The 22,268-nt window shown below is 42.9% G+C and overlaps 1 protein-coding gene and 1 long non-coding RNA gene across 11 annotated transcripts in view; one reads left to right on the top strand and one right to left on the bottom strand.

Moving 5' to 3' along the window:
- The window catches only part of pde4d (phosphodiesterase 4D, cAMP-specific), a 1,157,264-nt gene that overhangs the window by 1,040,302 nt on the left and 94,694 nt on the right, over positions 1-22,268 (top strand). The window lies entirely within an intron of this gene.
- On the bottom strand, positions 5,803-21,263 carry LOC140737817 (uncharacterized). Its single transcript, XR_012101254.1, has 3 exons — positions 21,209-21,263; positions 10,490-10,624; positions 5,803-7,204 (listed from the first exon to the last, which is right to left on the bottom strand). It is a non-coding gene; the product is annotated as an uncharacterized lncRNA (long non-coding RNA).

Here is a 22,268-nt window from a genome sequence, read left to right as displayed (position 1 = left end):
TCATTTTAAAACACTGGTCTCCATTTTGAGAACAGTGGTGAGCACTTCTGATACAGTAGGCATGATTAATCTTTCAGCAATTGTATGAGATTTTCCACACTTTGCTATCATTTTTGAAATGTTATAAGAGGCAATGAGACCATTATAACCATATAACCATATAACAATCACAGCACGGAAACAGGCCATTCCGGCCCTCCTAGTCCGTGCCGAACTCTTAATCTCACCTAGTCCCACCTACCCGCACTCAGCCCATAACCCTCCACTCCTTTCCTATCCATATACCTATCCAATTTTACCTTAAATGACACAACTGATCTGGCCTCTACTACTTCTACAGGAAGCTCATTCCACACAGCTATCACTCTCTGAGTAAAGAAATACCCCCTCGTGTTTCCCTTAAACTTTTGCCCCCTAACTCTCAAATCATGTCCTCTCGTTTGAATCTCCCCTACTCTCAATGGAAACAGCCTATTCACGTCAACTCTATCTATCCCTCTCAACATTTTAAATACCTCGATCAAATCCCCCCTCAACCTTCTACGCTCCAATGAATAGAGACCTAACTTGTTCAACCTTTCTCTGTAACTTAAGTGCTGAAACCCTGGTAACATCCTAGTAAATCGTCTCTGCACTCTCTCTAATTTATTGATATCTTTCCTATAATTCGGTGACCAGAACTGTACACAATATTCCAAATTTGGCCTTACCAATGCCTTGTACAATTTTAACATTACATCCCAACTTCTGTACTCAATGCTCTGATTTATAAAGGCCAGCGTTCCAAAAGCCTTCTTCACCACCCTATCTACATGAGACTCCACCTTCAGGGAACTATGCACTGTTATTCCTAGATCTCTCTGTTCCACTGCATTCCTCAATGCCCTACCATTTACCCTGTATGTTCTATTTGGATTATTCCTGCCAAAATGTAGAACCTCACACTTCTCAGCATTAAACTCCATCTGCCAACGTTCAGCCCATTCTTCTAACCGGCATAAATCTCCCTGCAAGCTTTGAAAACCCACCTCATTATCCACAACACCTCCTACCTTAGTATCATCAGCATACTTACTAATCCAATTTACCACCCCATCATCCAGATCATTTATGTATATTACAAACAACATTGGGCCCAAAACAGATCCCTGAGGCACCCCGCTAGTCACCGGCCTCCATCCCGATAAACAATTATCCACCACTACTCTCTGGCATCTCCCATCTAGCCACTGTTGAATCCATTTTATTACTCCAGCACTAATACCTAACGACTGAACCTTCTTAACTAACCTTCCATGTGGAACTTTGTCAAAGGCCTTGCTGAAGTCCATATAGACTACATCCACTGCCTTACCCTCGTCAACATTCCTCGTAACTACTTCAAAAAATTCAATAAGGTTTGTCAAACATGACCTTCCACGCACAAATCCATGCTGGCTACTCCTAATCAGATCCTGTCTATCCAGATAATTATAAATACTATCTCTAAGAATACTTTCCATTAATTTACCCACCACTGATGTCAAACTGACAGGTCTATAATTGCCAGGCTTACTTCTAGAACCCTTTTTAAACAATGGAACCACATGAGCAATACGCCAATCCTCCGGCACAATCCCTGTTTCTAATGACATCTGAAAGATCTCCGTCAGAGCTCCTGCTATCTCTACACAAACTTCCCTCAAGGTCCTGGGGAATATCCGGTCAGGACCCGGAGATTTATCCACTTTTAAATTTCTTAAAAGCGCCAGTACTTCCACCTCTTTAATTGTCATAGGTTCCATAACTTCCTTACTTGTTTCCCACACCTTACACCATTCGATATCCTTCTCCTTAGTGAATACCGAAGAGAAGAAATCGTTCAAAATCTCTCCCATCTCCCTCGGCTCCACACATAGCTGACCACCCTGATTCTCTAAGGGACCAATTTTATCCCTCACTATCCTCTTGCTTTTAATATAACTGTAGAAGCCTTTCGGATTTACTTCCACCTTATTTGCCAAACCAAACTCGTAACTTCTTTTAGCTTTTCTAATCTCTTTCTTAAGTTTCCTTTTACATTCTTTATATTCCTCGAGCAATTCCTTTACTCCATGCTGCCTATATCTATTGTAGACATCCCTCTTTTTTCGAACCAAGTTTCTAATATCCCTTGAAAACCATGGCGCTTTCAAACCTTTAATCTTTCCTTTCAACCGAACAGGAACATAAAGATTCTGTACCCTCATAATTTCACCCTTAAATGACCTCCATTTCTCTATTACATCCTTCCCATAAAACAACTTGACCCATTCCACTCTCTCTAAATCCCTGCGCATCTCCTCAAAGTTAGCCTTTCTCCAATCAAAAATCTCAACTCTAGGTCCAGTCCTGTCCTTCTCCATAATTATATTGAAGCTAATGCTATTGTGATCACTGGACCCGAAGTGCTCCCCAACACATACATCTGTCAGCTGACCTATCGCATTCCCTAACAGGAGATCCAACACTGCCCCATCTCTAGTCGGTACTTCTATGTATTGTTGCAAAAAGCTATCCTGCACACATTTCACAAACTCTAAACCATCCAGCCCTTTTACAGAATGAGCTTCCCAATCTATGTGTGGAAAATTAAAATCTCCCACAATCACCACCTTGTGTTTACTACAAATATCTGCTATCTCCTTACACATTTGCTCTTCCAACTCACGCTCCCCATTAGGTGGCCTATAATACACTCCTATCAGTGTTACTACACCTTTCCCATTCCTCAATTCCACCCAAAGAGCCTCCCTAGAGGAGCTCTGTAATCTATCCTTCCAAAGCACCGCCATAAGATTTTCTCGGACAAGCAATGCAACACCTCCTCCTCTGGCCCCTCCTACTCTATCACACCTGAAGCAACTAAATCCAGGAATATTTAGTTGCCAATCACACCCTTCCTGCAACCATGTTTCACTAATAGCTACAACATCATAATTCCATGTATCAATCCACACTTTAAGCTCATCCACCTTTCTTACAATGCTCCTAGCATTAAAATAGATACATTTAAGATACTCTCCACCTCCTCCTCTCTTTTCATCCCTAGCAATGCATTCAAATTTATTATCCTTTTCTTTCTTCTCCCCTACAACTTCGGGCTGAGCGCATCCCTCCTCCATCACCTGCCTGTCCTCCCTCACACACGGTCTACTTACTTGCTCTACTGGTGAACTAACCTCCTCTCCCATAGTTTCCTCAAATTGATTTCCGCCCCCCCATCTTACTAGTTTAAAGTCTGCCCCGTAGCCCTAGCAAACCTCCCCGCTAGGATATTGGTCCCCCCAGGATTCAAGTGTAACCCGTCCTTCTTGAACAGGTCACGCCTGCCCCAGAAGAGGTCCCAATGATCCAGAAACTTGAATCCCTGCCCCCTGCTCCAATCCCTCAACCACGCATTCATCCTCCACCTAATTCCATTCCTACTCTCACTGTCGCGTGGTACAGGCAGTAATCCCGAGATTACTACCTTTGCGGTCCTTCTTCTTAACTGCCTTCCTAACTCCCTATACTCTCGTTTCAGGACCTCTTCCCCTTTCCTACCTATGTCATTGGTACCTACATGTACCACGACCTCTGGCTCCTCACCCTCCCACTTCAGGATATCTTGGACGCGATCAGAAACGTCCCGGACCCTGGCACCAGGGAGGCAAACTACCATCCGGGACTCCCGATCACCTCCACAGAACCGCCTGTCTGAACCCCTGACTATCGAGTCCCCTATTACTATGGTCCTCTTTCTTCTATCCCTACCCTTCTGAGCTACAGGGCCGTCCTCTGTGCCGGAGGCCCGGCCACTGTCACTTCCTCCAGGTAGGCTGTCCCCCCCAACAGTACTCAAACATGAGTACTTATTGTCAAGGGGTACAGCCACTGGGGTACTCTCTAGTACCTGCCCCTTCCCCTTCCTGATCGTGACCCACCTATCTGCCTCCCGTGGCCCCGGAGTGACCACCTGCCTGTAACTCCTCTCTATCACCTCCTCACTCTCCCTGACCAGGCGAAGGTCATCGAGCTGCAGCTCCAGTTCCCTAATTCGGTCCCTCAGGAGCTGCAGTTCGGCGCACCTGGCGCAGATGTGGACGTCCGGGAGGCTCGGAGACTCCAGGATCTCCCACATCCGACACCGAGAACAACAAGCTGCCCTCACACTCATACCTCCCGAATAACTGAAAATAACAAGAACTAAAAGATAAGCCTACTGTGCCCTCTGAGCCCAAGCCCTACACTCTGCTCCCGACTCACTCCGCTGCCCGCAAACGAAGCTGCCCGCTGCTTAAGGCTGCGTTCTTTTTATATCTTCCCTCCTTCCCAGGCCTCCTTCACGCGCCTGCGCAGTCCCGCCTCTCAGAACTCCGATCTGAGAAGCAATTTGAAAATGGCCGCCGCCGCACTTCTTCTCAGCCTCGCTGTCCTCTTCCAAAAGAGAACTGCCTCACTCCTTCTCTCCTTTTTATATCTTCCCTCCTTCCCAGGCCTCCTTCACGCGCTGCGCAGTCCCGCCTCTCAGAACTCCGATCTGAGAAGCAATTTGAAAATGTCATTTTCAAGGTCGTTTTAGCACTCTTGGGAAATGACTCGAGTGTGCAATGCTATTCAAATGTTTCGTTCATAAGTAACCTTTTCAGGGTGTCTTTTACAGAAGTGTTCCTGCAATCTTGATGGTTTCATGGTTTCATTAGACAGTACAGTATTACAAATAAGACACATGGGGTGTTCCTGATCTATCAGGAATAAAATAAAACCATACTATGTAACATTATGTTGACGCACTTTCTGTAGTTTCTGTTTCTTAACAGCATTAGAATTCAAGGTTTCACTGCCTTCAGATGCACAGAGATCACTCTGTATGTATTTATCGATCATGAACGGGGCTAAATTAAAATCTAAAAATTACACAAACTGGGCATGCCTACCAGATGTTGATGAAGGCAGCAAGTTGAAACGGATGGAACAACGGTAGTGACACACAAAAGAACGGCGAGGCGAAGAGGAAGATGATCACAACAGCCTAAATTATGTTGACAAGGATTCAGACTGGAATTTGAATGTTAGTCAGGATAGAGCAAGTGCTCAGCTAGCTACCTTTATGCTATTCCAGTTAGTGCGATTGACCAAACACGTGAGGTCTCATAATCCCCAAAGATGGTTCTTGACCGCATACATGAAGCCGAGGTCACTTTGAACACCTCAAGAGGAATCCTCAGGTTTGGCAGGTTCACTGATTGGTTCTATTTTACCGTTTGGATCCAACCAGTGTTCTATTGTTGTGCAACCTGTTTTCTGTAGAAAAGCTGAGAGGGTGTACTTAACTCACCAACTGTTAAATTGCATGAACCTGTTCTGTGCCACAAGTCCAGGGGAGCTGTTGGGCACCCTGGTTGCTAATTTACACAACCCAATGGTGTCTGTTTGACTGGTAAGGTCAGCTGAGGTTGCTGAGTTTCAGATGCGTTGTGATGGTGAATGCTCACTCCCTGTGGTGCCACGGGTCTTCCTGTGTTCCAGTGCCTCATGTTTTGCTTTTTGAAAGTGCCTGGTCTACTGACGATCGGTCAGGTCTTTTGCCTCAAGTTAGGATGCTGCTTACAGTCCCCCCCAAGAATGTTGAACACCCCCCAACGACTTCTATTTCCCCTTATGCACCCTTGGGACACGTACCACCCCGTTCCGAATTACTACCATTAATGAATTTATAAAACCCCAAATTTGACACCCAACAGCTATGTAAAGTGATGTTCAAAAGTTCAATTTAATGTCAGAGAAATGTATACAATATACATCCTGAAATGCTTTTTCTTCACAAAACATCCACGAAAACAGAGAAGTGCCCCAAAGAATGAACGACAGTTAAACGTGAGAACCCCAAAGTACCTCTCCCATATGCAAGCGGTGGTGAGAAACAATCCCCCTCTCCCCCACCAGCAAAACAAAATGTGCACCCGCTACCGAGCACAAGCATGAGCTAAGCGATAGCAAAGACACAGACCTTGCAGTTACCCCAAAGACTATCGCAATTCCTCCAGCATTTGGCAACCCAAAGGTTCTCTCTCTCCCTAACAAGGGAGAGGGAGGTGTCCCCCATCTTCACAGCGAGCAGGAGACACAACAACGACCCGTTGGTTTACGATGTGTTTGCAAAAGATCAAACAGTTGATCCTACAACCACCTAGAGAAGGGAAGAAGTTGAGGACGGATTCCCAGAGATACAGTGCAGAATCGTCCCTTCCGGACCTTCAAACCACACTGCCCAGCGATCACCTGAGTTAATCCAGGCCTAATCACAGGACAATTTACAATCACCAATTAACCTCTCAACTGGTGTGTCTTTGGAATGTGGGGGGAACAGGAGCACCTGGAGGGAATCCACACGGTCACGGGGAGAACGTACAAACTTCTCACAGGCAGTGAACCCGGGTCACTGGCACTGTAAAGCGTTGTGCTGTCCAGCTGGACTTGGCAGCAGAATTTTGGTATCTGTGATGAAGTGATTATATTGGGGGTGAAATGGAGAAAGGATGCAGGGAACTATACAGTGGCAGAAAGGTGAGGAGGCAGTGGAGGTGCTTGAAATCACAGGTGGCAGTTTTAAAAGTAAGGCATTAGTTAATTGGGAGTCAAAGTGATAAAGAATGACAGGTGGTGTGAATTGGGTGATGGGGCCTAGATTTTAATGACCTTCATGTTACAGTGGGTAGAATAGAAAAGGCCATTGATCTTAATGTTGCTAATTCTTGTTCTGAAGGTCTTTGAGGAAGGTAAAGATAAGATCCATTATGTGCGGCTCAATGGCCATGAACACCACTTGTTCTCTCAGTAATGAGATTTTCTTTAAAAAAAAGCTTTCTCACCATGACCATCTTCTGAGGGGTGAGGGGCCACACAGAATGCCACCTATAAGTCTCAAACTTAGCCTGACCAACACAGGGGGAATTGTTGCTAGACTGTAAAATTGTATCTGTTCCTTCAGTGATGCGGGATCAAAACATTGGCAATTCCTCTCTACCACAACCATGCAAGTGCATTCATTATACAAACTACAGAGGTTTGAGAAGAACGTTCACCAGCCGCTTCTCAAAAGCTATGAGGCTGAACAATAGTCTTTGGGCTTTGAGTGACATGCATATCCAGAGAACTGAAATTAAGGCTGCGTCATTGGATCCATTAATGCACTGTGCTGGAGCTGTAAATCAGACAAACAAAAAGTCAGATGAAAGGCAGCAGTTTGCATTTGGTTTCTACAGAACATTAGCCTACTCCTCCTGAGATCCTGTGCATCATATTGGTTGCTATACAGCAGACGAGACCTTGTGCCTTTGGATGGGATGCAGCATAAGGTATCTAATTGGATAGCTGGAATTAGTTATGAGGTTATACAAATGGTAAATATTTACACATGAGATTAATGTACCCATATTGTATTAAAACAATAAATTGTCTTACCATCTGAAATATTGCATCTGTGGATAACTCATTGAATTACATAGAAACAAAACTTGAAAAGTGAAGTTCATGCAATTTGCTGGAATTCTAAGTATGCAATAAAATGAATAGGGTTAATTTGGTTGGCCCCTTATTTCCCATTGCTTTGATTATCTCCTACCATTTAATCAATTTGCCTTGATTAAACTAAAAGCAGAAAATGCTGGGAACTCTCAGCAGGTCAGGCTCATCTGTGGAAAGAAAGGTAGTTAACATTTCAGATCCGAAAGCTTCATCAGAACTCAGTTTTCAGTCCTGAAGCATTAGCAGACGATTCAGGACTGAAAATCTCTTTCTGCAAATGCTGCCTGATCTGCTGAGACTTCCCAGCACTTGCTGATTTTATTTCACGTTTCCAGTCTCTGCAGTTCTTAATCGATTTTCATTAGTCTTCACTGATTATTTTATAATAACTGATATAATTGTCTTCACTAGTGATCTTCCGTGTCAAATATATTAATCAGTATTTATTTAGAAGAAAATATGTACAAAGCCAAGGAGAAGGAATGATTAATGAACAGTGGAATAGAAGATGCATTTTTGTGGAGTAGTTTACCTGGTTGTGCAGTTGCTAAGCATCATTGGAGCAATGCAAAGTATATTTTAGGTATGAGATGAAATACAGATATTTGTCACAATTCATGATAAATATTTATTTAAGTCACATTTACCATAATTAGTATTGTTTTGGCTGTAACTTTTATCTGAATGGAATTGTACATTGTTTGTAATTTGAAAAGAAATACTTCATGCACTGGGTAAGGTGACATTTTCACCCCTGGCAGACGGCCTCTGGGTACATCATCAAGCTGTTCTGCAGCATAGCTGATGCCCACTCCATTAATTGGAATGAAACTAAATTGAAAAGATTTAATACTAGTAGCCGAGGTGTGTTTCCAGATTATTTCCTGAATAGTGAATGATATAACATTCATATCCTTTTATTAACATTGTACTAAAACCATTCAGATCATTTCCCTGGTCACATTATTGTAGCACAGTGTAAATACCAGCAAGTTTTAGAATACTTCATGAGGGATGTTTAACTGGTTCTGTGGCAAACAGTTGTTACTCCTTCACAGGATACTGAAAGCTGCCTACAGTACAACCATTACACTGTGGCCTTTAATGATCACTTGTTAAAAGTGAATACATTGAGGGTGGGGTATTTTCCAATGTCTGTCCTGAGTACCGAACATAGTGGAAAAAGATTTATAGAGGAAGAAGAGTAAGAAATACAGAATGTAGTCAGTCTGAAAGCAGACTAATTGCTCACATAGACCTCAGGAGAAATGAATGTACTCCCAGAATTGACTGACTCACTCTGCTTCATCATTCACCATCAGAAGTTCGATTGCACCATAGGTCTGCCAAAAATTCTTCCTGAAATATTATTGGCTACGGTAAAAACAAGATGTATTTTTTCTTGCTTTCATTTCCCCAATACTAATTAATCTTTCTCATGAGAAAGATGTCATCATGATTTTGCTTGAGGTAGCCTCTGCTAATCCTTCCCAATTTGTGGGAAATCAGCCATCTTCCTTTCAAAACATCCTCACGAAGTTATTGAGACTAGGCATTTGACTAGGAATTTTGAAAGCACGATGCTACGACTCCCTCAGTCCCAGTCCCTAAAGGGACAGGCAGATAGTTCCACCTTACTGGAGAGTGGTAATTACATTCACGTTGCTGCGTCTGGAATTCCCGTTAGTAGGGAGCAATCTTCGAGGTTTAATGACAACTATCCGGGAAGACTGCTGGATGATAGCTTTGGTGGGAGATGCATGCTGTTTGCAAGGGGGACATGAAAACGTGTCGTGGCTTCCTGCATGTGAAATTGGCAGAGGCTGTCCAGGGAGCAGGATTTGCTGAAGTACAGTACTGACCAATGTTGACAGAAAGTCAAAATGTTGCAAAAAATTAACATGACGAGTCTTCAGAACATAAGTCCTCTTCATTGAATCTACAGCCCTTTCTTTCTTCCTGTTCAGACTCTGTCAACATCTGTCCTTACTGCATATTCATTCACTCCTATTTGCTCCCACCATCTTTGTGCACTGCCTCTCCCTATCTATCTTGTCCCATTCACTATCTTGAATGCTGTCTCTATTTGTCTGCCAGCCAACCTCTGTTTCCTTGTGTGAATCTTTTTTTCATTCATTGCCCCTGTTATTTTGGCTCTCTCTCTTTCTACCTTTGAGGCTGCAGTTCCACATTTCTCTCTCTCCCTCTCCTGTGCTCGCTGTCCTGCATATATCTGTCTTCTAGCACACTTGTCTCCCTGTCCTTGTTGCACACGGTCCTCTCCCTTGTTCTCCCTCCCTTCCTCTCTCTTAATGTGGCGAAGGAAGCTGCTCAATCTGTTTGCTTCATCATCTTTCTGAGAGGATTGATGATCCTTTTTGTTTAGACAGTGTGAGGTTGCAGGAGGATCCTCACTGGATCTTACACCCACACTCAACAAAAATGAGTTTCTTTTGTTCTGTCTGGAAATGGGGAATTTCGATGAGAAACCCAAATATTTCCTAAGATGTCTCATCTCTCCTTATTCTCCCCAGACATCCAGTACACAAGCTCAGAATCCTGACCACATATTCCAAGGACAAGTTGTAGATTGGAACCACTGTCTTTCAATGCATAGTGACGACCCCCCCCCCCCCCTCACTAACCTAGCTCTAGCTAAACCCTTGAGACTTTTGCCAGAGGTGAGTCAAGGACAGGATGGATAAATAGATACCCTGACTGGGCACATAGTATTTTGCAGCCAACGTTGCAGAACCAAATGTTGTGTGTGTCTGAGAGCAAATCTGGACAATTTAAGCACAGGGCTGGATTGAAAAGGAGAGGGTGTCGGGGCCAGTTAAAATCGCTGCTCTGTGAGCTTTACTTGTCTCTGCGCTGTATGTCAACTCATTCCTCCGCGAGGTTTACTCATCTCTGCACCAAGCTGTGGCCACAGCCTGCAACTATCACAGTGTGAACTCACTTTTGTAAACTTCAGTTCTGAGTGCTTTTATTGTTTGCACATGCTTTTCTTTCTTTTTGTTCTCTGAACGTTGGAAATTTGACGGTCATCTTCTGTTTTAATGGGTTCTATTGGGTTTCTTTGTTTTGTAGCTGCCTGTAAGGAGACAATATCAAGGTTTTATAAAATATACATACTTTGATAATAAATGTACTTTGACTTTGACTTAAATTTCAGGTTACATACAATGTAGCATTTTATAGTGAATAACAGGAAATATGTAACTGCATCTGTTGAGGCCTATTAATTCATATTTTTTCACCTTTGATATTAAGTTTAACAGCGCTTAATATAATTAAAATGCTAAGCTTAAAATCAAACCTAAATGCTTAAAATCAGCCTTTTCTTTCAGGGACTACTCACAAACTCAAATAATATTTACTGTATCTCTTTTTCAGAGCTTTCTACTGTATGAAAATGACTGACTTTGTTTTTGAGTAGCCAGTGCCAACGAAAGCACTTAAGCTGCATTAATGATTAGAATTCATTACTGTACATCATTAAATATCATCTCTGACTTTCCATTTCTCAGCCTTCTCTCTCTCTGGCACTCAACTGGAGTTGCATGCGACCATTTTGGAATATGCATTCACCCAGTCTGTTCATGAAGCTGCTTCAGAAACTGGTGCGGGCGGACAGAGCAGCCATTTCTTAACAGAAATCCGGTCTGTCAGTGGTACGCCCTGCAGCCACTGTGCAATAATGTTGGAAGGAGTGAGTGTTCCAGTCAAGAATGTCACTTTGTCCTGAAGGATGCTTAGCTACAGCAGGTGAAGAGTTTTCCAATACAACCACTGGCTCTCTGCAGCAAGAACTTCCTAGCTGTTTTAGCCTGTTTTTATTGTTATTTAAAAGGACTATCTGTTACCTTATTATTTGGTCATATGGAACTGTCAAATTATAACCTTTACAAATTACCTCTATAAACTATTTCTGTAATGATACTTTGTTCCCTTGCTTTGCAGTAAGTGTTTTCCTTAAGTGAGTTGTTGGTTCAAGATAACAAATACATCCTCATGCCTCTGCAAGGACGGCCTCCTTCTTTGTACTGTATGCATTTGGTTTGAGATTGCCTGCTGGCCCAAGCAAATTCTGCTGAGGGTTTGGAAACAAGCTGCACTATCAGCAGTGCTTTGAGAAAGAAAGAAATTTCCCACAATACTGAATCTGAAATGGCTGGTTGTATAATCTACACAACAACTTACACAAAATGTTGGATGTACTCAGCGGGTCAGGTAGAATCTATGGAGAGGAATAAACAATTGTTATTTTGGGCCGAAACCCTTGGTTTCTAAATTGCAATAATAACAATCAGGGAACTTTTGCTTCAGAGAGCCATTTAGTGAAAACACTGCCCCAGTATGGTCCTATCCAAGTCAGACACCATTTTAATGAAAAGATATATTGCTGGTTCCTCCTGGAACAAAATCTTGTCACTAGCTGCTCACTACCTTTATGGGAGTATTTTCACCAGAAGGACTGTGATAAATGCCCATGCTTTAAGATGTCTTACAGCTGATCTTTAAATAATAGTGGTCATAAAAAGTAGGCCTTGATATCATTTAAGAAAATATTTAAAACAGCAGCTTGTGAAATGTACGGCTTATGGGATTCTTGATATTTGAGTATTTCCAATCCCAGTAGTCATTGTAAATCTCTGAGCCTGAATTGCGGTTTGGTTGCTTATTGCCCGTTGCAGAAATGTAGCAGGTGCCAAAGTCAATAGGAAACCTTAGTTGCTGAACTCCAGAATGGGAAATAGCTGCTTCCTGTTTCACTCCTTGGAAACTTTACTGTAGTTTTGCTTTGCTTTCTTTTTTTTCTGCTTCCTGACGAAGGGTCTCGGCCCAAAACATCGACAGTGCTTCTCCTATAGATGCTGCCTGGCCTGCTGTGTTCCACCAGCATTTTGTGTGTGTTGTTGCTTTCTTTTTCTTACTTTTAAGAAGGCAAAAATCAAACGGAAAACTCCAAACCTAGCCATGCTGTTGTAAGCATCCATCTGTTTACTTAACTCACCACACTCAGGAGCAGAACTTACTTTCTTATTCAGCATCTGAACAGTATGGTTGCATATCAAATCTGAATTAGGGTTAAAGACAATTAAATATTAAATCCTAAAAAGAAAGCTGACATTACATATCAAATTGTTTGTTTAACAGGAAATTATTTCATTCAGTATTGCTGTTGGCTTGAAAAGGCTTTAATAAAATGTGGAGCATTTTTTTGATCGGAACTTTAATTATAATTCCAAAGCAAGACTTTCAGTAAATTCTGTTGGGAGATTAGTATTTTGCATACTTATGGAGACCAATATTTTAAGAAAATGTCCAATTAGGTCACTTGATTTTAGGGTTCACGATTTGGTTGAATTTGTATGATGTGCATTGCCTGTCTGAGGGATGAATTATCAGACCTTGATAGACCTACCAGGGCTTCAGGAAACATGGCAAAAACTTCCAGTTAAATATCGTTTTGCAGAAGGCACAATGTGAAGTACTTAAATTTGGGAATGGTAAATCTATATATATCATCATGAATTTATACAGGATACAGGTAACTAGGAGAAGGAGGGGAAGTGCACAGCCAGTGCAGGGCACACCTGTGGCTGTTACCCTCAATAATAAGATTAAAATTTTAGATACTATTGAGGAGGACAACCTACCATGGGGGAGCTACAGTGACCGGATCTCTGGCAACAAGTTTGGTGCTGTGGCTCAGAAGAGCAGAGAGATGAAGAGGACTGCAGTGTTAATAGGAGATTCCTTAGTCAGAGGAACGGAAACGAGGTTCTGTGGGTGCAATAAAGACATCCAGATAGTATGTTGCCTCCCTGGTGCCAGGATCAGGGATGTATCAGATTGGGTCCATGGCATTCTCAAGTGCGAGGGTGAGCAGCAATACCCTAGGTGGACAAGGTGAGGAAGTCCTGAAGAGAGATTTTAGGAAGCTAGGTAGACAGCTGAGGAACAGGGTTTTCAGGGTAGTAATCTCTGGGTTGTTGCCTGTGCCACGTGCCAGTGAGAGTAAGAATAGGATGATTTTGGCAGATGAATGCAGGGCTGAAGAACTGGTTCAGGGGGCAGGGGTTTGGATTTATGGACCATTGGGATCTCTTCTGGGGAAGGTATGACTTGTACAAAAGGATGGGTCACATCAGAACCCAAGGGGGTCCAAAATCCTTGTGGGCAGGTTGGCTCGAGATGAAGTAACTTGGCAGGGGGATGGGAACCAGAGTGATAGTGCTGAAGATAAGGTAGTTAGTTTATTAATAGAGGCAATATGTAGCGAGACTCCTAGCAAGTGCAGTCAACAGGATGAGTGCAATGAAAAGGGTGAATACAGGACTGAAGGTGTTGTAGCTGAATGCCCACAGTATACAGAGCAAGGTAAATGAACTTGTAGCTCAATTACAGATTGTCAGGTATGATATTGTAGGTATCAATGAATCATGGCTGAGAGAAGATAATAGCTAGGAGCTTAATGTCCAAGGATTCACATTGTATCAAAAGAATAGGTGGGAAGGCAGAGGGGGTGGTGTTGCTATGTTGATAAAAATAAAATCAATGCATTACAAAGAGGTGCCATAGGGTCAGAAGGTGTTGAATCATTGTGGAACTGCAAGGGTAAAAAGCCCCTTATGGGAGTTGTACACAGACCCCCAAACAGTAGTAAGGTGTGGTCTACAAATTACAATGGGAGAGAAAAAATGCATACCAAAAGGACAATGGTACAATATTCATGGGGGTTTTCAAAATGCAGGTAAATTGGGAAAGTCAGGTTGGTGCTAGATTCCAGGAGGGAGAATTTCTAGAACACCTACAAGATGGCTTTTTAGAGCAGCTTGTGGTTGAGTCCACTAGGGGATCAGCTGTTCTGGATTGGGTGTTGTGCAATGATCCAGAATTAATTAGAGAGCTTAATGTAAAATAATGCTTAGATAGAAGCGATCATAATATGATCGAATTCACTATGAATTTTGAGAAGGAGATGTATCAGTATTACAGGGGAGTAAAGGTGGTGTAATGGCATCAGCCCTGGACTTCGAGGTGAATAGTCCTAAGTTTGAATCCGGCCGGGTCGCAACCTGGGCCGCAGCAGTATCTGCGCAGAAGAAACCTTGCTGTATCTTGCCACAAAAACCCTATGGACAACTACAATATCCATAGGGCCGCCATAAGTCAACGACAACTTGACGGCACTTAACAACAACAGTGAAGGGAACTACAGGAGTATAAGAGAGGGGATGGCCAGAGTTGACTGGAAAAGAACACTGGCAGAGATGATGGCAAAGCAGCAATGGCTGGAATTTCTGGAAGGAATTCGGAAGGCACAGGATATGTACATCCCAGAGAGGAAGAAGTATGCAAAAGGCAAGATAACACACGGCTAACACGAGAAGTCAAAGCTAACATTAAAGAGAGGGCATATAACAGAGCAAAAACTGGTGGGAAGTTAGAGGATTGGGAGGCTTTCAAATACCAACAGAAGGCAACTCAAAAGGAAGGTAAAGATGGAATTCAAAAGTATGTGAGCCAATAATATTAAAAAGGATACCAAAAGTTTCTTCAGTTACATTAAGTGTAAAAGGGAGGTGAGAGTGGATATTGAAAAATGATGCTGGAGAGGTAGTAATAGGGAACAACAAAACAGTGGATGAACTGAATAAGTATTTTGCATCAGTCTTCACTGGGGAAGACACGAGCAGTATGGTGGAAGTTCCAGGTGTCAGAGGTCATGAAAGTGTGAAGTTACCATTATTAGGGAGAAGGTTCTAGGGAAACTGAAAGGTCTGAAGGTAGATAAGTCACCTGGACCAGATAGTGTACACTCCAGGGATCTGAAAGTGGTGGTAGAAGAGTTTCTGGAGGCATTAGTAATGATCTTTCAAGAATCACTAGATTCTGGAATTGTTCTGGAGGACATGAAAATTGCAAATGTCATTCTACTCTTCAGGAAGGGAGAGAGGCAGAAGGAAGGAAATTATAGGCCAGTTAGTCTGGCCTCAGTGGTTGGGAAGATGTTGGAGTCGATTGTTTAGAATGTGGTTTCAGGGTACTTGGAGGCTCATGATAAAATAGACCATAGTCAGCATGGTTTCCTCAAGGGAAAATCTTGCCTGACAAATCTGTTGGAAATCTTTGAAGAAATTACAAGTAGGATAGACAAAGGAGAATGGGTTGCTTTTGTGTACTTGAATTTTCAGAAGCTATTTGACAAGGTTTCACATGAGGCTGCTTAAAGAGCTCATGGTATTACAGGAAAGATTCTATCATGGATAAAGCAGTGGCTGACTGGCAGGAGACAAAGAGTGGGAATAAAGGGAGCCTTTTCTGGTTGGGTGCTGGTGACTAGTGGTGTTCCACAAGGGTCTGTTGGGACCAATTCTTTTTACATTATATGTTAATGATTTGGATGATGAAATTGATGACTTTGTTGTAAAGTTTGCAGACGATACAAAGATAGGTGGAGTGGCAGTTAGTTTTGAGGAAGTACAGACGCTACAGAAGGACTTAGACCGATTAGGAGAATGCGCAAAGTGGCAGATGGAATACAGTGTCAGGAAGTGTGTGGTCATGCACTTGGGTAGAGAAACGAAAGTGTTGACTATTTTCTAAATGGAGAGAAAATACAAAAAAAAACCTGAGGCACAAAGGGACATGGGAGTGCTTGTGCAGGATTCCCTAAAGGTTAATTTGCAGATTGAGTGTGTGGTGAGGAAGGCAAATGTAACGTTAGCATTCATTTCAAGAAGACTAGAATACAAAAGCAAGGATGCAATGTTGAGGCTTTATAAGGCACTGGTGAGGCCTCACTTGGTGTATTGTGAGCAGTTTTAAGCTTAGAAAGGATATGCTGAAACGTAAGAGGGTTCAAAGGAGGTTCACGAAACTGATTCCAGGTTAGATTGGCTCGTCATATGATGAGCGTTTGATGGCTCTGGGCCTGTAATCACTGGAATTCAGGAGAATGAGGGGTGGCCTCATTGAAACCTATTGAACGGTGAAAGGCCTTGACAGCGTAGCTGCGGAGAGGCTGTTTCCTGTGGTGGGAGAGTTGAAAACCAAAGTACACAGCCTCAGAATAGAGGGGCATCCTTTTAGAATGGCGATGAGGGGGAATTTTTTTAGCCAGAGAGTGTGAATCTGTGGAATTCTTTGCCACAGGTAGCTGTGGAGGCCAAGGCTTGCATATATTTTAAGGTAGAGATTGATAGATTCTGGATTGGTCAGTGCATGAAAGGATACAGAGGGAAGCCAGGAGACTGGGGCTGAGAGGAAGAATGGTTCAGCCATGATAAAATGGCCTAATTCTGCTCCCATGTCTTATGGTCTATATCAGAGTCAGGGTTATCATCACTCACATGTGTCTGCATTCTTAATATACAGCACATATTAAGAATGCAGAAACATCTTTAGCGTTTACTGCAAGGGGAATAAAGTACAAGAATATGCAAATATTATTACTACACTACAAGAGTAAGTGAGGCCATGGAGATAAGGTTTCCTTATTTGAAGAAGGATTTACTTAGCTTGGTGATATTGATGCAGCAAAGATTCACTGGAGGTGGAGTTGTTATCTTATGAGTAACAATAAATTAGCACAGGCCTGTTCTTGGAGTTTGGAAACATGGGACAATCTCATTAAAACATGCAGGGTTTTGAAAGCTCCTGAGGAGAACTGCTAAGAGCCATTTTGCCCCTGGTGAAAGCATCAAGAAGTACATAGAATGAGTTCAGAAGGAATTACTTCTTTGAAAGTTTCTGGAATTTTCTGTCCCGCACTTTCTCAGAACAAAGAGTCTACTGAGTCATTAGGTCAGGCCTCCACAGACTGCATTTCACCTGGATCACTATCAACGCTGCCCTCAACCACATCTCTTCCATTTCACACACGTCTGCCCTCACTCATCCTCCCAGGGATAGGGTTCCTCTTGTCCTCACTTACCACCCCACCAGCCTCCGCACACAGTACATAATTGTCCAATGGCATTCCACCACCAAGCACATCTTTCCCTTCGCCCCATTTGCTGCTTTTTGCAGGGATCGCTCCCTACATGACTCCCTTTTCCATTCGTCCCTCCCCACTGATTTCCCTCCCGGCACTTATCCTTGCAAGTGGAACAAGTGCTACATCTGTCCCTACACCTCCTCCTTCACTACCATTCAGGGCCCCAGACAGTCCTTCCAGATGAGGTGACACTTCACCTGTGAGTTTGTTGGGGTCACATACTGTGTCCGGTACTTGGAAGACCACTTCGCCAAGCACCTACATTCCGTCTGCCAGAAAAAGCGGGATCTCCCAGTGGCCACCCAATTTAATTCCACTTCTCATCCCCATTCCGATATGTCCATCCATGGCCTCGTCCACTATTGTGATGAGACCACATTCCAGTGGAAGGAACAATGCTTTATATTCCATCTGGGTAGCCTCCAACCTAATGGCATGAACTTCGATTTCTCGAAATTATGATAATGCTACCCCCCTTTGCCATTCCCCATCCCCTTTTCCCTCTCTTACCTTAATCCCTTGCCTACCCATCTACCCATTGCCTCCCTCTGGTCTCCCCCCTTTTCTTTCTTCCATAGCCTCTGTCCTCTTATATCAGACTTCCCCTTATCTATCTGTGTATCTCCTTCACCAATCAACTTCCCAGCTCTTTACTCATCCCCCCCCCCTTCAAGTTTCACCTATCACGTCGTGTTTCTCTCTCCCCTCCCCCCACCTTTTAAATCTTCCCCTTGGCTTTTTTTCTCCAGTCCTGCTGAAGGGTCTCAGCTCAAAACACCAACTGTACTTTTTTTCATGGCCTGCTGAGTTCCTTCAGCATTTTGGGTGTGTGCTCAGATTTCCAGCGTCTGCAGAATTTCTCTTGTTTGTGATCTGACCTGGAGATTGATGAGGCCATAAAATCTGCGTATACAAGTGGACAGAAATGTGGGCAGAGGGGGTGGGGTGGCCCTGTTGGTGAGGAATGAGATTCAGTCTTTTGCAAGGGGGGACATAGGATCAGGAGGAGTGGAGTCTGTGTGGATAGAACTGAGGAAGAGTAAGGGCAAAAAGACCCTAATGGGTGTTGTCTACAGGCCACCAAACAGTAGCATGGATATTGGGTGCAAGTTGAATAGGGGGTTAACATTGGCATGTGGCAAAGGTAATGTTGCAGTAGTTATGGGGGATTTCAACATGCAAGTGAACTGGGAGAATCAGGTTGGTGCTGGACCCCAGGATAGGGAGTTTGTAGAGTGCCTACGGGATGCATTCTTGGAACAGCTTGTACGAGAGCCGACCAGGGACAAGGCTATTCTGGATTTAATGTTATGTAATGAACAGGATTTGATAAGCGATCTTGAAGTAAAGGAGCCATTAGGAGCTAGTGATCATAATATGTTAAGTCTTTATCCGCAATTTGAGAAGGATAAGGGCAGCTCGGAGGTGTCAGTGTTGCAGTTGAACAAAGGAGACTATGGAGCCATGAGGGAGGAGCTGGCCAAAGTTAACTGGACGGATATCCTAGCAGAAAAGACAGTGGAACAGCAATGGCAGGTATTCTTGGGAATAACAAGGTGCAAAAGCAGTTCATCCCCCAGAGAAGGAAGGATTCAAAGGGGGGAAAGGGGCCACAGTGGTTGACAAAGGAAGTCAGAGATTGCATAGCATTAAAAAAAAGGAAGTATGACAGAGCTAAGGTGAGTGGGAGGACAGATGATAGGGAAATTTTTAAGGAACAACAGAACTTAACTAAAAAGGCAATACGGGGAGAAAAAATGAGGTACAAACGCAAGCTAGCCAGGAATATAAAGGAGAATAGCAAAAGCTTTTTTAGGTATGTGAAGAGAAAGAAGATAGTTAAGAACAACGTTGGGCCCTTGAAGAATGAATTGGGAGAAATTGTTATGGGAAACAGAGAAATGGCAGAAGAATTTAATAAGTACTTTAGATCTGTCTTCACTAAGGAAGACACAAGCAATCTCCCAGATGTATGGATGGGCCAAGGACATAGGGTAACAGAGGAAATGAAACAGATTGACATTAGGAAGGAAACGGTGATGAGTAGACTGATGGGACTGAAGGCTGACAAATCCCCAGGTCCAGATGGTCTGCATCCTAGGGTACTAAGGGAGGTGGCCCTGGAAATTGCGGATGCATTGGTAATCATTTTCCAATGTTCCTTAGATTCAGGATCAGTTCCTGAGGATTGGAGAATGGCTAATGTTATCCCACTTTTTAAGAAAAGAGGGAGGGAGAAAACAGAGAACTATCGACCTGTCAGCCTAACATCAGTAGTGGAGAAGATGCTAGAGTCCATTATTAAAGATGAAATAGTGGCATATCTAGATAGCAGTGATAGGATTGGGCCGAGCCAGCATGGATTTACCAAGGGTAAATCATGCTTGACTAATCTATTGGAGTTTTTCGAGGATGTAACCAGGAAGTTAGACAAGGGAGATCCAGTGGATGTAGTGTACCTGGATTTTCAGAAGGCATTTGATAAGGTCCCACATAGGAGATTGGTGGGTAAAATCAAAGCTCAGGGCATTGGGGGGAAGACATTGACATGGATAGAAAACTGGTTGGCAGATAGAAAGCAAAGGGTAGCGGTGAATGGGTGTTTCTCGGAATGGCAGGTGGTGACTAGTGGGGTGACACGGCTCGGTATTGGGACCACAGCTGTTTACGATTTACGTTAACGATTTAGATGAAGGCATTGAGAATAACATCAGCAAATTTGCTGATGATACTAAGTTGGGTGGCAGTGTGACATGTGATGAGGATGTTAGGAGAATTCAGGGTGACTTGGATAGGCTGGGTGAGTGGGCAGATACTTGGCAGATGACGTTTAATGTGAATAAGTGTGAGGTTATCCACTTTGGGAGTAAGAACAGGAAGGCAGATTATTAGGAAGGGAGTAATACAAAGAGATCTAGGAGATCTAGGAGTCCTTGTTCATCAGTCACTGAAGGTGAATGAGCAAGTGCAGCAGGCAGTGAAGAAGGCTAATGGAATGTTGGCCTTTATTACAAATGGAATTGAGTACAAGAGCAAGGAAATCCTCTTGCATTTGTACAGAGCCCTGGTGAGACCACACCTGGAGTATTCTGTACAGTTTTGGTCTCCAGGGTTAAGGAAGGACATCCTGGCTGTAGAGGAAGTGCAGCGTAGATTCACAAGGTTAATTCCGGGATGTCAGGACTGTCTTACGCAGAGAGGTTAGAGAGACTGGGCTTGTACATGCTGGAATTCAGGAGATTGAGAGGGGATCTGATTGCAACATATAAGATTATTAAGTGATTGGACAAGATAGAGGCAGGAAATATGTTCCAGATGCTGGGAGAGTCCAGTACCAGAGGGCATGGTTTGAGAATAAGGGGTAGGTCATTTAGGACAGAGTTAAGGAAAAACTTCTTCTCCCAGAGAGTTGTGGGGGTCTGGAATGCACTGCCTCGGAAGGTAGTGGAGGCCAATTCGCTGCATGTTTTCAAGAAGGAGCTAGATAGGTATCTTATGGATAGGGGAATCAAGGGATATGGGGACAAGGCAGTAACCGGGTATTGATAGTAGATGATCAGCCATGATCTCAAAATGGCAGTGCAGGCTCGAAGGGCCGAATGATCTACTTCTGCACCTATTGTCTATTGTCTGTTGGCCCCTGTTGATCTACCAGAAGGAAACTTATACCTTCTCTCTTTGTTTTTTGGTTAGGCTAGGAATCCTCTCCATGTTCAGCAGCATCTGTAGAGAGAGAAACAGATTAAATAATTCATGTCTCCACAGATACAACTTGATCTGCTGTGGAATTCCAGCCTTCTCTGTTTTTTTAAATTTCAGATTTGCAGTAAACATAGTATTTGGTTTTTACAAACTTGCCTAGAAACTGAGAAGCCCAATGTATGTGAGGGGCTTATAGATAGAACATATCACATAGATGAATTCTGCCAAGTTAAGTTATTTCATTATTTTGATATGGAACTCTAAAGTATAAAAACATAAGAAATAGAAGCAGGAACTTGAAGATGCTGGCATTTTCTTTGTGGTCAGTTGACTAGCCAAAAGAAACCAAAGTAAAACCAATGAACGTCAAGTACTGAATGTGGGAGAGGTTGGGAGTTAAAGCCCTGTTTTGTTCAAAACCGTTACACACATACATCTTTGATAATACTAGTTACCTCACCATCTGAAATGCAATTTATATTAATTTACAAACCTTTTTCTGTTTCATAAAAAAAGACTCTACCTATAAATGAAATCTACTACAAACTATATACAGGTTCAAAAAGTAGGATATAAAAAAATGTATTTTTCAATGTAAGTTTTATAGTTATGGAGGAACTAGGCCATATGGTTCTTTAGAATTTCAGAACTGAGTGTAGGAGGTTGGAAGCTTGCTGGTGAGGCTACTTTTTAAAAGTACTGCATCATCTGCATTTTGTCTTTTTCTCTCTGTTGGCAACCTCCTGACTGAACTTTGGAGTCTTACCAAATGTTTCATTATTAATTTATTGCTGGTCCCAGAAATCCCACTGGGTTCAGCTCCGCTGCAGTTGAACAGACATGTGAGTGTACGGATTATGAGTAATATTTGGCCACTTGGCTTGTTGAACATGCTCTACTACTAAATAAGATCATGCTTGGCCTGATTGTAATCTCGTCTTTGCTCTCTAGTCTACCCGATGTAACAGTGTGAGTGGCAATACAGTAATCTCTTGATTGAGAAGTTTGAAATGACAGTCTAGATCAA

The sequence above is a fragment of the Hemitrygon akajei genome, chromosome 13, assembly GCF_048418815.1.
Source record: "Hemitrygon akajei chromosome 13, sHemAka1.3, whole genome shotgun sequence".
Classification (NCBI taxonomy): Eukaryota; Metazoa; Chordata; class Chondrichthyes; order Myliobatiformes; family Dasyatidae; genus Hemitrygon; species Hemitrygon akajei.
This window is presented reverse-complemented; position numbering and strand designations above follow the sequence as displayed.